This window comes from Amphiura filiformis, chromosome 7, assembly GCF_039555335.1.
Source record: "Amphiura filiformis chromosome 7, Afil_fr2py, whole genome shotgun sequence".
Taxonomy (NCBI): Eukaryota; Metazoa; Echinodermata; class Ophiuroidea; order Amphilepidida; family Amphiuridae; genus Amphiura; species Amphiura filiformis.
The window spans coordinates 59426566-59440151 of record NC_092634.1 but is presented as its reverse complement, the minus strand read 5'-3'; positions in this window follow the sequence as shown (position 1 = coordinate 59440151).

Below are 13586 nucleotides of genomic sequence, written 5' to 3'. Positions count from 1 at the left end.
TAGATAGCAAGGGACCAGCATAAACTATCTTTAGTAGATAGCAAGGTGCCTGTATAAACTATCTTTAGTAGATAGCAAGGGACCAGCATAAGCTATCTTCAGTAGATAGCAAGGTGCCTGTATAAACTCTCTTTAGTGGATAGCAAGGTGCCTGTATAAGCTATCTTCAGTAGATAGCAAGGTGCCTGTATAAACTATCTTTAGTAGATAGCAAGGGACCAGCATAAGCTATCTTCAGTAGATAGCAAGGTGCCTGTATAAACTATCTTTAGTAGATAGCAAGGGACCAGCATAAGCTATCTTCAGTAGATAGCCAGCTGCCTGTATAAGCTATCTTAAGTAGATAGCAAGGGACCAGCATAAACTATCTTTAGTAGATAGCAAGGTGCCTGTATAAGCTATCTTCAGTAGATAGCAAGGGACCAACATAAGCTATCTTCAGTAGATAGCAAGGTGCATGTATAAGCTATCTTCAGTAGATAGCAAGGGACCAACATAAGCTATCTTCAGTAGATAGCAAAATGCCTGTATAAGCTATCTTTAGTAGATAGCAAGGGACCAACATAAACTATCTTTAGTAGATAGCAAGGTGCCTGTATATGTATAAGCTATCTTCAGTAGATACCAAGGGACCAACATAAGCTATCTTCAGTAGATAGCAAGGTGCCTGTATAAGTTATCTTCAGTAGATAGCAAGGGACCAACATAAGCTATCTTCAGTAGATAGCAAGGTGCCTGTATAAGCTATCTTCAGTAGATAGCAAGGGACCAACATAAGCTATCTTCAGTAGATAGCAAGTTGCCTGTATAAGCTATCTTTAGTAGATAGCAAGCTAGGGACCAGCATAAGCTATCTTCAGTAGATAGCAAGGTGCCTGTATAAACTATCTTTAGTAGATAGCAAGGGACCAGCATAAGCTATCTTCAGTAAATAACAAGATGCCTGTATAAACTATCTTTAGTAGAAAACAAAGTGCCAGCATGAGCTATCTTCAGTAGATAGTAAGGTGTCAGCATGAGGTATCTTCAGTAGATAGTAAGGTGTCAGCATGAGCTATCTTCAGTAGATAGTAAGGTGTCAGCATGAGGTATCTTCAGTAGATAGTAAGGTGTCAGCATGAGCTATCTTCAGTAGATAGTAAGGTGTCAGCATGAGCTATCTTCAGTAGATAGTAAGTAGTCAGCATGAGGTATCTTCAGTAGATAGTAAGGTGTCAGCATGAGCTATCTTCAGTAGATAGTAAGGTGTCAGCATGAGCTATCTTCAGTAGATAGTAAGGTGTCAGCATGAGCTATCTTCAGTAGATAGTAAGGTGTCAGCATGAGGTATCTTCATTAAATAACAAGAGATGTCAGCTGTACTTTGAAAGATAGTAAGGTATAGGCTATCTTTAGGAGATTTTACGGTGTCAGCTGTAAGCGATAACCCAGCAAACACAAAAATAAAGGTCATGAAAACATTTATAACAAAAACAAACACACTACAACAACATTTTGAAAATATTGCTAAAATATTATTATTTTTAGGAGATATCAATGTGCCACTTATATATATATATATTATATCTCAGGGTACCTGCATTAATTTTAGCTATCTTCAAAAGATAGGGGCTGTTAAGCTATCTTCAGTGGCTGTGCGTTTTTGTGCGTAGGCCTAAAAAAAGAAGGATCAAGTTACAATTTGACTCACGCAACGCCACTGCAACCACCCCAGTACACGGCATCGGCATCACCAACCACCGACACCAATTATCAGGGCCAATTATTATAAGTGACATACGCCACCTTTCATCTTGTTTAAGCCAGGGATGACCAATTTCTTTTTTCACATCGACACGCATTTTCCCTATATCAAAAATGGTCCGTAAACGGGATAGCAACAGGTCGATCGTGGATTTTTCACCCGTTTGGGCTCCTTTGGTGATTCGACCTATATCAAAGCAAACTGGTGATGAATGGTTGAGCGTCTTTTTAGGACATTTTCAGCGGCGTCTTGCCATTAGAAGTGATTGGCAACACCGAAATCACGGCAAGGCCGCCGACAGACACCGTCTGATACAGGTCTGCATCAATGATAGGCACGAGAAAAATGAGAACTTGTGCGAAATCTGAATTAAAAATAATAATAAAAAGAACAAAGAGGAAGGATTGAAAAGGGGAGACAAGATGTGATCAGCTGAACATTTAATTGTAGGAGTGCTGTCCCAAATTGAATGGTGTCAGATGGAGTTGCTCTTTATATAGGCCTATATTAATTTTTAAAGACTATTCTATACATGGCTTTCATGAGGCTGAATTTTCAAAAACGGTCAACGCTCAGAACACTACCCTGGGGGCTGTTCCGAGACGTTCCAAACGGAGTTGTTTGCTTTTTAAACTTGAACTCCGGTGATTTGGGAGTATTCAAAGAACCGAAAATGGTAAACGCTCAGAACCTAATGACCCTCATGGGGTTGGCGGCGTTGGGTAGCGTAGCCAGTGGGGTGGAGAAGGGGCAGTGGCGCCCGGGAGTGACGCCCGGTAGCATGTCATACTATTTTCGGTCTCAAATTTCAAACGAGGTGAATTTGAGTATTATGCGTGCAAAGCTCGGGAAAAAAGGTTGAAATTGTACCCATTTTGGCCAAAATGCAATTGTCTTTTGGAGCAAAAAGAATTTCAAAGTTGGTCAATCGGAAGTATTTCTCTCATCCTAAGGATTCGATAATTAATGTTTTTCCTTTAAAATTTTGCCCTCCCATATTTCTTGGGCCGCGTCTATACTATCTGTGATATAAATTCAGATCCAGGCCTATCAGACGGTGTCTGTTGGTGTCCCTTTCGTGATTTCGGTGTTGCTAATTACTTCCAATGGCAAGACGCTGCTGAAAATGTCCAAAAAAAGCCGCCCAACCTTTCCCTAACAGTTTGCTTTGATACGGTTGAATCGTCAAAGGAGCCCAAACGTGTGGAAAATCCACGATCGACCTGTTGCTATCCCGTTTACGATCCATTTTTGGTATCATACGTGTGGATGTGAAATAAGAAATTGGGCATCCCTGGCTTTAACAAGATGATAGCCGGCGTATGTCATGTATCATCAGCGATGGTGTGTCGTGTGAGGAGTGGGCGTGTGTTGTGAGTGGCTGGGTAGGATGGGTGGGGTGGGTAGCACGCGAGTATGAAGGGGGTTGATTCTTGTTTTTAATCAACAAAGCACGGAATTACGCTACAAAGTAGGCCTACACATAAAAATGCTACAGGTATACCTATCAGTCTTACTGTAAAATGTTTTGGGCAAACGTTTTTGCAAAATATTTTGTTCAATTATCTTAGAGTGTTTTGCATTACCGTGATGATATAGTCCGACATTTAAACGTTTTGTGTAAGACATTCTGTGTTTGCTGGGACGTTGCTATCTACTAAAGACAGCTTTACAACTGGCACCATGATGTCTACTGAAGATAGCTTATGCTGACACCTTGCTATATACTGAAGATAGCTTGCACCATGCTATCTTTTGAAGATAGCTTATACAGGCACCCTGCCATCTACTGTAGACTCATAGAAATGACTTGTTCGCCTTGTTGGCGCAATTCAAAAGGAGTACTGAAGTTTGGACAACTAAAAATAGTGTAAAAGTTGCCAAAACAAAATTAATTTTAGTTATCCGAACTTAAAAAATGCTGAAAAAGCTCAAAAAGTTCCGTCAACTAATCAACTTTGTTGGCATTACTTAAAAAGTTGATGTAAGTCGTTGCGTCAACTTTTTAAGTAATGCCAACTTCTGAATTCAAGTTCAGGGAACTTAGAAAAATAAACAAGGTTCAAAGAACCAATTAGTTGAGTTATTGTAACTCAACATGTAAGTTGATGTAACTCGTTCATATTAAGTTACTGGTACTTATTGTTTTGAGTTATTCCAATTTGGTACTTTGTTACTTAATTCACGTAATTGGATCATTTTCTGCACAATTAGCAGTATTCAAATATTTATTTTTGTAAGCAGTGCAAAATTTTGTATACTATAGCACACCTCTAGAAAAATATGCTAACCTAGTTTCATTTTCTGAGTTGTAACAACTCAATAAAGTAAGTGCAAATGAGTGCGACCAACATAAAGATATCTAGTCAGCGTTACTCAAAATTGTACGCGTTGGCATTACTCAGAAAGTTGACGCAACGACTTACATCAACTTACTGAGTAATGCCAACGAACAATTTTTATGAGTGTAGATAGCTTATACAGCTGGCATTCAATCTAATTGAATTACCTTTGGACAAAGTGATTTTTGACCCTCTGACGTAAAAGTACTGCCATTTTGTTAATTTAGCTTCTTTTCCTCTAATTATTTCACCACATATTCTTAGAAAAAATACCGTATTCACTCGATAGTTAGCACATGTGCTTACTATCGAGGGCTTTTGAAAACGTGCAAAAACGAAAAAAAATGAACAGCGCCATCCACAAAAGTGACAAAAGTGTAAAGGGTTTTGAGCAAATCATCGATACACATAGCTATATACGAACAATTAAACCTACAAATTTGTGTGTTAACTACATTAGCTCAGATGGTAAAGCGACAGAATTTGAATCATCTTAAGAAGAGCGAACTGAGCAGGAGTTCGAGGCTCGTTATAAACTTTTCCGTTGATTAATTTTTATTTTGGGGTTTGAGCTTTTCTTGATGAGTTTAATCTTTTTTTGCTTTGTTTTTCATTTTGTTTCTTTATTGTTTCTTATTTGCTTTATTTTGTTTTGTTTTTTCTTTTCTTTTCTTTTTCTTCTTTCTTTTTTGTTCTATTCATACTGGGCTGTTTATTCAACAATGTAGTTGGGTATGCCCTCAATGTTAAAATGAGGCGGTCATGGTCCTCTTTGCCATTACACGCTACAGAAATTCCATATTCCATAAGAAGGACACAATAACTGCGACTTAAACGTGATATGGACATGCTTTTTAACCGCAAAGAAATCTTTTGCATTTTATAATTTTAACCTTATCCATTATACTTTTATGATTTTGTGCAATACGAAAATAAAAAACAAAAGAGCGTGTTTATAGTGAGCCAGAATATGCGGTATTTAGCTGGACTGCCACGCAGTCTATATTTGTTTATGTTTTACTAACCATTGCAAATCTAGACTGCGCGGTAGTTTAGCTAAATAACGGAAAGATTGTCTCACTATAAACACGCTCATTGTGTAACATGTAAAATCCCGCTCCGATTCAATTGTGCCTGTTACATTGTGTGCTTTATTGAATCAGGGACCTTGTATAGAGGCCCTGCATGAAATTATCGATTGGCTCCAGACAAAGGATTGGAACCGGTGTCCTTCACCGTAGTTATAGCGGAGTGCAGTCCATTCAATAAAATGTTGTCATCAACCTATTTGATCGTAGTGCAGGGTTATGTGTGTGAGACGAACTGTCACGGTAGATTGCAATCATGCTTTTATTGAATGCATTTGAGTAGTCCGCCATATTTACGGGATGATACGTCACATGCAAGGCCTCTATATGGAGGGACTGTAAACGGCTTCCACCCATTGTACCATGCGAGTTGCTGGTTTACAAATTATCCTCAGTTGAGCAAGCATAAATAATACGTTGATCAATAGACCCTGGTACGAATCCAAGCACAGTTACAACACAGCGCGTGGCTTGTCTTGTACATTGCAAAATGAGCCTACATGTTTGCCTATAATGACAGACTCTAAAATGCCAACATAAATCTTCAAAGAACATCATCTTAAGAATTATTTTAGTATCGAAATCAGTAGGAATACCAAGCGTACGGTGTACACATTCCAGAAAAAATATAATTTTGTTCGTTCTAGCATTCTGTATCTCCACAAAATTATCACATTTTGCCTTCAAAATCCTATGTAAATGATAGACATTTTACACAATTTTACATAACTTAAAAAAGATATTGGAATATTTTGATGTTTTTTTAATATTTAGTAGGGCAACATGAGTAAATAATAAAATTCAAACATAGCGCACTCGGCGCAACTCGCATACAATCGAAGGTCGAAAAGATAATCTGATAACAATAGCTTGACAATAATCTGTTTCCAGTCCCTGATTAAATGGCCAAAAATACGCCAACAATGACATAACAGCAAGCCAAAGACGAATTCTGATCACCAAGTGGGTTGGAGAAGTATGGAAGGACATTACAATGAAGGGAACTACTGTACATATTTCGATGAGCATAACAAACACCAATTGACGCGATTCCAAATACGGCGCGCCACCTACGATCACGCTAGACTAAATCCTCCAGTCTCGAATATACGCACGGCCGTTGCACTGTGCTGTATACGAGGACTGAACACCAAACGTGTTCTGAGCGTGGAGGACTTTTGAGCTCATTAATAAAACGCGTGCGACTTCGCGCGCTTCGCGTCGCATGGCGCATTGCCATTTAAGGAAATTTCCGCGGGTAAATTATCTTCCGACTCGCCCGTGAATAAAACAACTGTTTTTAAAGGAATTTTAATGAATTTTAAACTTGTTCTTTTTGTATGATAATTGCTTTCTTTCCTGCGATTTATATTCCCTATCAGTATTATATAATAGTATATATACTGTTTAGTTTTAAACAAGCCTATTGCTTCAGTTATTGTTATATTTTCCTTTCACCATTCTGATTCTGTTTAATACTCTGACTTCTTCAATTTTCACTCGGCCATTATGTCGGTCCGGTTTTAATTGGGCATATTTTTGCTTTGTTTTCTTTAAACTTAGGCCCACGTTCAATTTTGTGGTTCATCATCGTGTGTAACAAATTTCATGCTAAATAAACAGCCCAAACTTACCTTGCCGAAGCCGTCGAACATGAAAACAAATAAAGTGCTTGTGTGTCGCCCGAAGGCTCCATTGATTTTTGTGTTTTTGTTGTTGTTGTGAACTTGTTGTTTTTTAATTAGGGGGAAGGTGGGGCATAACGGAACACTTAACTTTGAGGATGCTCTGTGACGTCACCATAAGTAATATGACTGTAAAAATTATATTTTCAGTTGAAGTTTGTATTTACCTTTAATATACCATTAACCAATATAACTTGAATCTTACAATTTTTTATAAAAATGAAGAAATATTTTAAAAAAAAAAATCCGTTTTGCCCCACTATCGGGGCAAAACGGAACCCCCCTATGGGGCAAAACGGCACCCTGGGTGCAAACTTATATTAGTTGTTCCATCGGTAGGCCCTAGTCCTAGTTATATGTAGGCCTATATTCAGTTACAATATTAAGTGGGCCTACCATCTCTGTGGAGTGAGTGGTTCACTTCTTATAGGCCTAGTAGGCCTATAATATGTATAACCAATATTTGATTAGAAAGAAATATTCAGTAGGCCTACCATCTCTGTGGAGTAATCATTAATTCTATCTGTAGGTCTAGTTATATGTCTATGTTTCAGCGAAGTGTTTGCCATGTTCGAGTAGGCCCCTAGATAACGCCTACATTTCCTTGAGTGAAGACAAGTTATGTCCAATTGGGGCAAAACGGAACCCATCTGTGGGACAAAACGCCCGGGGCAAAACGGAGCCCTGTTCCGCTATGCCCCGCACCTAGAGTTCCGTTTTGCCCCATACCCGATTTTTTAGAAATTGGTTGCATGCATAATACATCGTAGCATATAGGCCATGCACTTAATACAGCTCATGGCCAGGACCTTCGTGTTTACATTATACACAATTATTTGGGAATCCGATATTAATGGAGTAAAATTTCAGCGCATTAAACATCTACATATCTTACACCAGACGGGTAGTAATTTTTTGACTTGATCTTGCTCGAATGTCAGTGGATTGTTTCAGATAAAATTTTTGTTGTAAATCCTCGTAGCCATACTTGTGTTCCTCAATATAATTTGCATAGACGGCAGTATTGCCAAGGCCTATTTTTCCAGGTGGTTCCGTTTTGCCCCGGGGGTCCGTTATGCCCCACCTTCCCCTACTTCAAAATGGATGGTAGGCTTGTTTCTTATATTTGCAGTTACAGTGAACAATACTTATAACACAGTCCACGCTTATGCCGCGCCGTAGAGAATGTACAACTGAGTTTTACGGTGCACCCACAGTAAAATAGAAAGTCAAATGAAATGTTTTAAATTCCGGTCGCATAATTTTTGTTGCGTGATGATGCGACTTGATCTAATATTTTATTGTATTTCATTCATACATATACAAATTTAATACCGGTACCTGTCAAGACCATGTCAAAATCAGAAAAATGCTTAGCCTTCTTTAACAGTAGATTTTAGAGTTTAAAAAAAATCATTTGAGTTTGTTTTGATTAAAATGAAAAGAAATTAGAAATATTTGTATTCCCAGGTACATGTACATCATTTGTACATGGTCGTAATTCGGGTTATTTAGGGGGCTGTCATTTTCTTTGAAAGGGGGTGGGTCATGAATATACTGAAGGGTGTCATAGCATTTTTTGACCAAAAATAGGGGTGGGGGGGTTTATAATTTTTTACACCAAAATTAGGGGGGTAATCAGGTTATAGAATTATTAAGGGCTGGTGACCCAAAATTTTCGCGCGTGCACGGGCAATCTTTTAACTTACGATCAAAATGTATGCACAATCTATAGTTATATGATTCAAAATTTTGGTAGGCGCTCAGCGCACCTTTTACACTTACAGTCAAAATTTGAACACGCTCCACACACTTTCTTCGCATTTAAGTTTTTATGCGCTTTGTGCCTTGTGGGGGATGTCATTTTCTTCGACAGGGGTGGGGTCATGAATATGTCGGTGACCGGAGTCAATTATCGCGAGCTAAATTTTGTACAACCCCCTATCGCGGGTCAAAAATTTTTATGACCCCCTTCCGCCTATACAGACTGAAGACAAATTATTCATGGCGGAAGTAAAGGCGCGGGCGTACCCAAATTTTAGAGCGGAGTCTTGCGAAACGCGTTAAAAAATTTGATCGTAAGTGTAAAGAAGGAACGAGGAGCAAGAAAAAATCTTGCATTGTATAACAAAAGATTGCGCACACATTTTGGTTTTGAAGTTAAGGAATGCGCGCGCAGCGCGCAAAAATGTTGAGTCACCAGCCCTTAATTATTCTATAACCCCCCAATTTTGGTTGTTAAAAAATTTTTGGTCTCAAAATTCTATGACCCCCCCAGTATATTCATGACCCCCTTCTGAAGAAAATGACAGCCCCCTTAGTTCCAGTGATGAATAATAAATTGTAGTCAGTCTGTGTAGGCGGAAGGGGCGGGCAGAAATATTTTCGACCTGAGATAGGGGGATGTAAAAATTCAGCCCGCAATAGGGGGTCATGAAAAAAATTTACTCCGGTCACCGACATAATTCATGAGTCATGACCCGCCCCCCTTCCGTAGAAAATGACAGCCCCCTAAGGGGGTCATGAATATACTGGAAGGGGGTCATACAATCAGGCCTTATATTAAGTATTCCTGGACCAGGAGCTAAAATGAGCTCCTGGTCCCAAAGATGGCTCCTGGTCCTATAGTTTGTGTGTAAAATAATGGATACACCAGGAGCCAAAACTGGGCAACCATGGGGTAAAAAAAGCCTGGGTGCCTGGTTAATATAAGCCTTGCATACAATTTTAGACCAAATATAGGGGTTATAATTTGTTAACACCCAAAATAGGGCTTTATAGAATTATTGAAGGTTGGTGACTAAAAATGTTAGCAAGCGCTCCGCATGCATTCTTTTAGGGGTCATAAAAAATTTGCCCATAATAGGGGGTCATAAATTTTTTACATATTCATGACCCCTCTGCGAAGAAAATGACATCCCCCTTACATTACGTTTAGCTATCACTGCTAAACAGCAGGGCGTGTCTGGCATTTTGATAGGTTAAATTTAAATACAGGCATGTCATTATGTTTTTTTTAGATTATTTTTAAAAGTATATAATGTTGGAGAATTTTGGATATTATTTTCTAGTTCATTCCAGCTTACAGCACCTCTATAAGACAGACTGCGCTTTTTGTACTCTGTTCTTGGCAGGGGTATAGTTACATTACTTTGGCTTTGACGGAAATTATAACTGTTGTTTACATGACTGAAAATATGACCCAAATAAGGAGGTGCAAGATGATTTAAGATTTTGTAGGTTAAAATTAAACAATTTGAGCTTTGTCTGTCAATTAAAGGTTTCCAGTTAAGTTCAGCACGAACATCTCTGCTAGGTGTGTCCCATTTTGCACCACAGATATGAAGTTGGGATGAACAGCTGTCCATCATATGAAAATTTTGACCTTCATTATTACAGATTTTTTTCCTCAAAACACTAAAAATGTAGGTCTTTTTGGAAAAAATGTTTATGTTCAATATGAAAGGTCAAAATTTTCAATTCGGCTTTTCATCCCAGCTAGGCCTACATAGGCCTACAGTTTCATTACATATCATTTATTAGATTTATAAAGTTTACTTCGAGGACTGTTTAATTAAAAAATATGACATTTTAATAATTTGCCATAAAATTTGTATTATATCACGAATTTCACAAAATCAAAATTATTATTTTTTTTTATATCAGAAGGACAATCCTCGTATTCAGCATGTAATTCGATATGTCTGATGTGCTCTCATGTCCCATAACAATAATGTGCAAATGTTGCTATCCGCTTCCTTAATTTATTGTATTAATGAAAATCATAGTTTTGTTGTTTTTCGTATCATTGTTTTGCATGAATGAAGTGATGATAACAATACTGCACTTTACGCAAATACATGCTTTTCGAAAGTGCAATTGTTATTAACACTACATTAGTAAATGCCAGTACTTTTTCCCTGAAAAGTATTTGCTTTTCAGAAAAAAGAAAGGCATTTACGAATGGCGTGTTATTGTAATCATCGCTCCATTCGTGGAAAATAATGGAATGATAAAACAATAGCCTTGACGTCATAGGTGTGTATTAATATTACATATTTTCTTATACCAACAAACAGCAAAATACATAAAAATTAATGAGACTGATTGAGACTCTTTTTATGGTTTTTACAACTCAAGTAAAAATTTGATACGATTGATTCTAAATATACTACAAAAATAAGGTCTCTCGTCCCAACGCATGAGTCGGGCTTTCTTGTTAGAACGAGGCATTCCCTCATACATTATGTTTAGTCGTGCATTGTGTTTACATAAGTGTGTCTATGTCCTGTTAAGAAGCATGCTGTTTTCAAAGCCCCATATCGAATTCAGAACTACGTCTCGCCGACTGCGCCAACATAAAACCAAGACCTATAAGCCCTCTATCGAATTGAGAACTACGTCTGCGCCGACATCGCAAACAGACAACCAAGATCTACACGCAAGTGTGTCTATGTCCTGTTAAGAAGCATGCTGTTTTCAAAGCCCCATATCGAATTCAGAACTACGTCTCACGCCGACTCGCGCCAACATAAAACCAAGACCTATAAGCCCTCTATCGAATTCAGAACTACGTCTGCGCCGACTGCGCCAACATAAAACCAAGAATTGCGTGCATATCCTATTTGGACATGGACGCACTTGGTTAATGGCCCATGGTGTGGAACCTTGGACGTACTCAAATAATGAGTTTTCAACTGAGTCTCGCCGACCAACACCGTCGGGCTGTTTTCAACCAACACGCCCTCTCTGTCTGAAATTATTTGTCCAAATACCAGAATCCAAAAAGCCATGTCGTGACTGTAGGGGGATTATTTGTCCAACTACTAGATAGATGGCGCTTCGTTGAAGACACTGCGTCTACGCCGACCAACACCGTCGGGCTGTTTTCAACCAACACACCCTCTCTGTCTGAAATTATTTGTCCAAATACCAAAATCCCAAAAAGCCATGTCGTGACTATAGGGGGATTATTTGTCAAAATACAAGAAAATATCAAATTGAGGGGGCTATTCCCTTTGAAGCAGCTCAGGGCTGTGCCCATGGTGTGGTGGGTATTGTGTAGTTATGCCAAAACTACATATACTAGGCTGTCCTCACATCTTATTATCTACACCCACATCAGAGCCACAAAAATGAATTTGCAGTCAATATATCCACCCCAGAGTGGAACATGCTTCCTGACACCACCAGATGCGCAACAACTCTGTCACATTTTAAGTCACGCTGGACAATGTGGACATGAACTATTTCACCAAATTTGCCTACATCAAATTTTAATTGCCTGTAACCAGTGGCCATGCTAGCCTAACCTGTATGAGATAATAGCCCAGCTGTTGGCATTTGGGCAGTAGCAAGCAGATGCAGATACAACCAAAGTACATTACTCCCTACTTTCCTATTATTATTTGTTCCAATTCCAGTGATACCTCATGCATAGAGATGTTATCCACATTACTCATATGTGACTTCTAACAAAAGGTGCTGGTTCCCGTATTCCTCATTCAAACCAATTCAATGCAAGACCTTGGAGTTACCTGTATGAATTTGGGGGGCTATTTTGAAACAGTCATGGTTGCACATGCACATGAAAGTCCTACACAAGTATAGCAATCGCTGATAGGAATGCAGCTTATAGAACATGGATAACCTCTAGTGTTCTGGGCCAGGGTTCATTGGAGTGGCATAATAACTAGCATTACAGCTATGTTATATTGATTTTTCAAAGTAAAATGCTACAATAAATCCAAATATTCAGGGAAATAGGGAATAGATAATAGTAAAATGTCACTGAAGCACGTTGGAAAATATAACAACTCCCGCATTTTCTATGCCTCAGTTACACATGACCATGACCATATTTAATATGACGATTATTAATATCATAATGTTTGTTTAAAAGACATTGGGACCCTCTTAACTCAATGAAGCAAATGTATAGTTATCTATAATATCACATAACAAATCTGTTTGTTGCTCTTCTTGAGAAATTTACAGCTTTCTATCCTTGGCACATGTATCTGCCAGTGCATATAAAAACATGCGTACATTTTGGGGGGGAAATATAGGAATTATAGGGCATTTTACAACTTTATAGGAAAATATAGGAAAAGTTCAAAAATATAGGAAATATAGGGCCAGTTGAAGCCCTGGTATCAGTTAACAATAATGGGTATATTTTCACGGGAAAATTTTCTGGACACATGACCAATGCGTATCAATGTGAGTATGACCTCGGGACTGATCTCTGACCCCCGGCGGCGCTATTCAAGTCTTAGTAATTTTGAATTTGAATAGTATTCTTGGCTGCAATTTTGATAGAAATTTGTGTATTGCAAATTTATTTAATATCATGTGATCTTAATTTCTTCACAATATCATCAAAACGTAATTTCAAAAATATCTACCTACGGAAAAAAATATTTATCTATGTAAACTCTTACCATAATATTATTAACTTGCAACAAGTTACTTATTTTGCATCAAAGGAGGAATTCTTCCTATTCAAATACATTGGCCCATGGGTGTCACATGTCCAGAAAATTTTCCCATGAAAATTTATCTATTCATTCTGACTGAGTATCATATTGGCAAATGACCGATATAAAATAGTATCAACCACCGATACCAATACCACTGGTATCTGAGTATCGCCCAATGCTACAATTCACACTCCATGTGTGGAAGATTAAGGTAATGTCTTCCATAGAGGGTGTATGGATTTCAA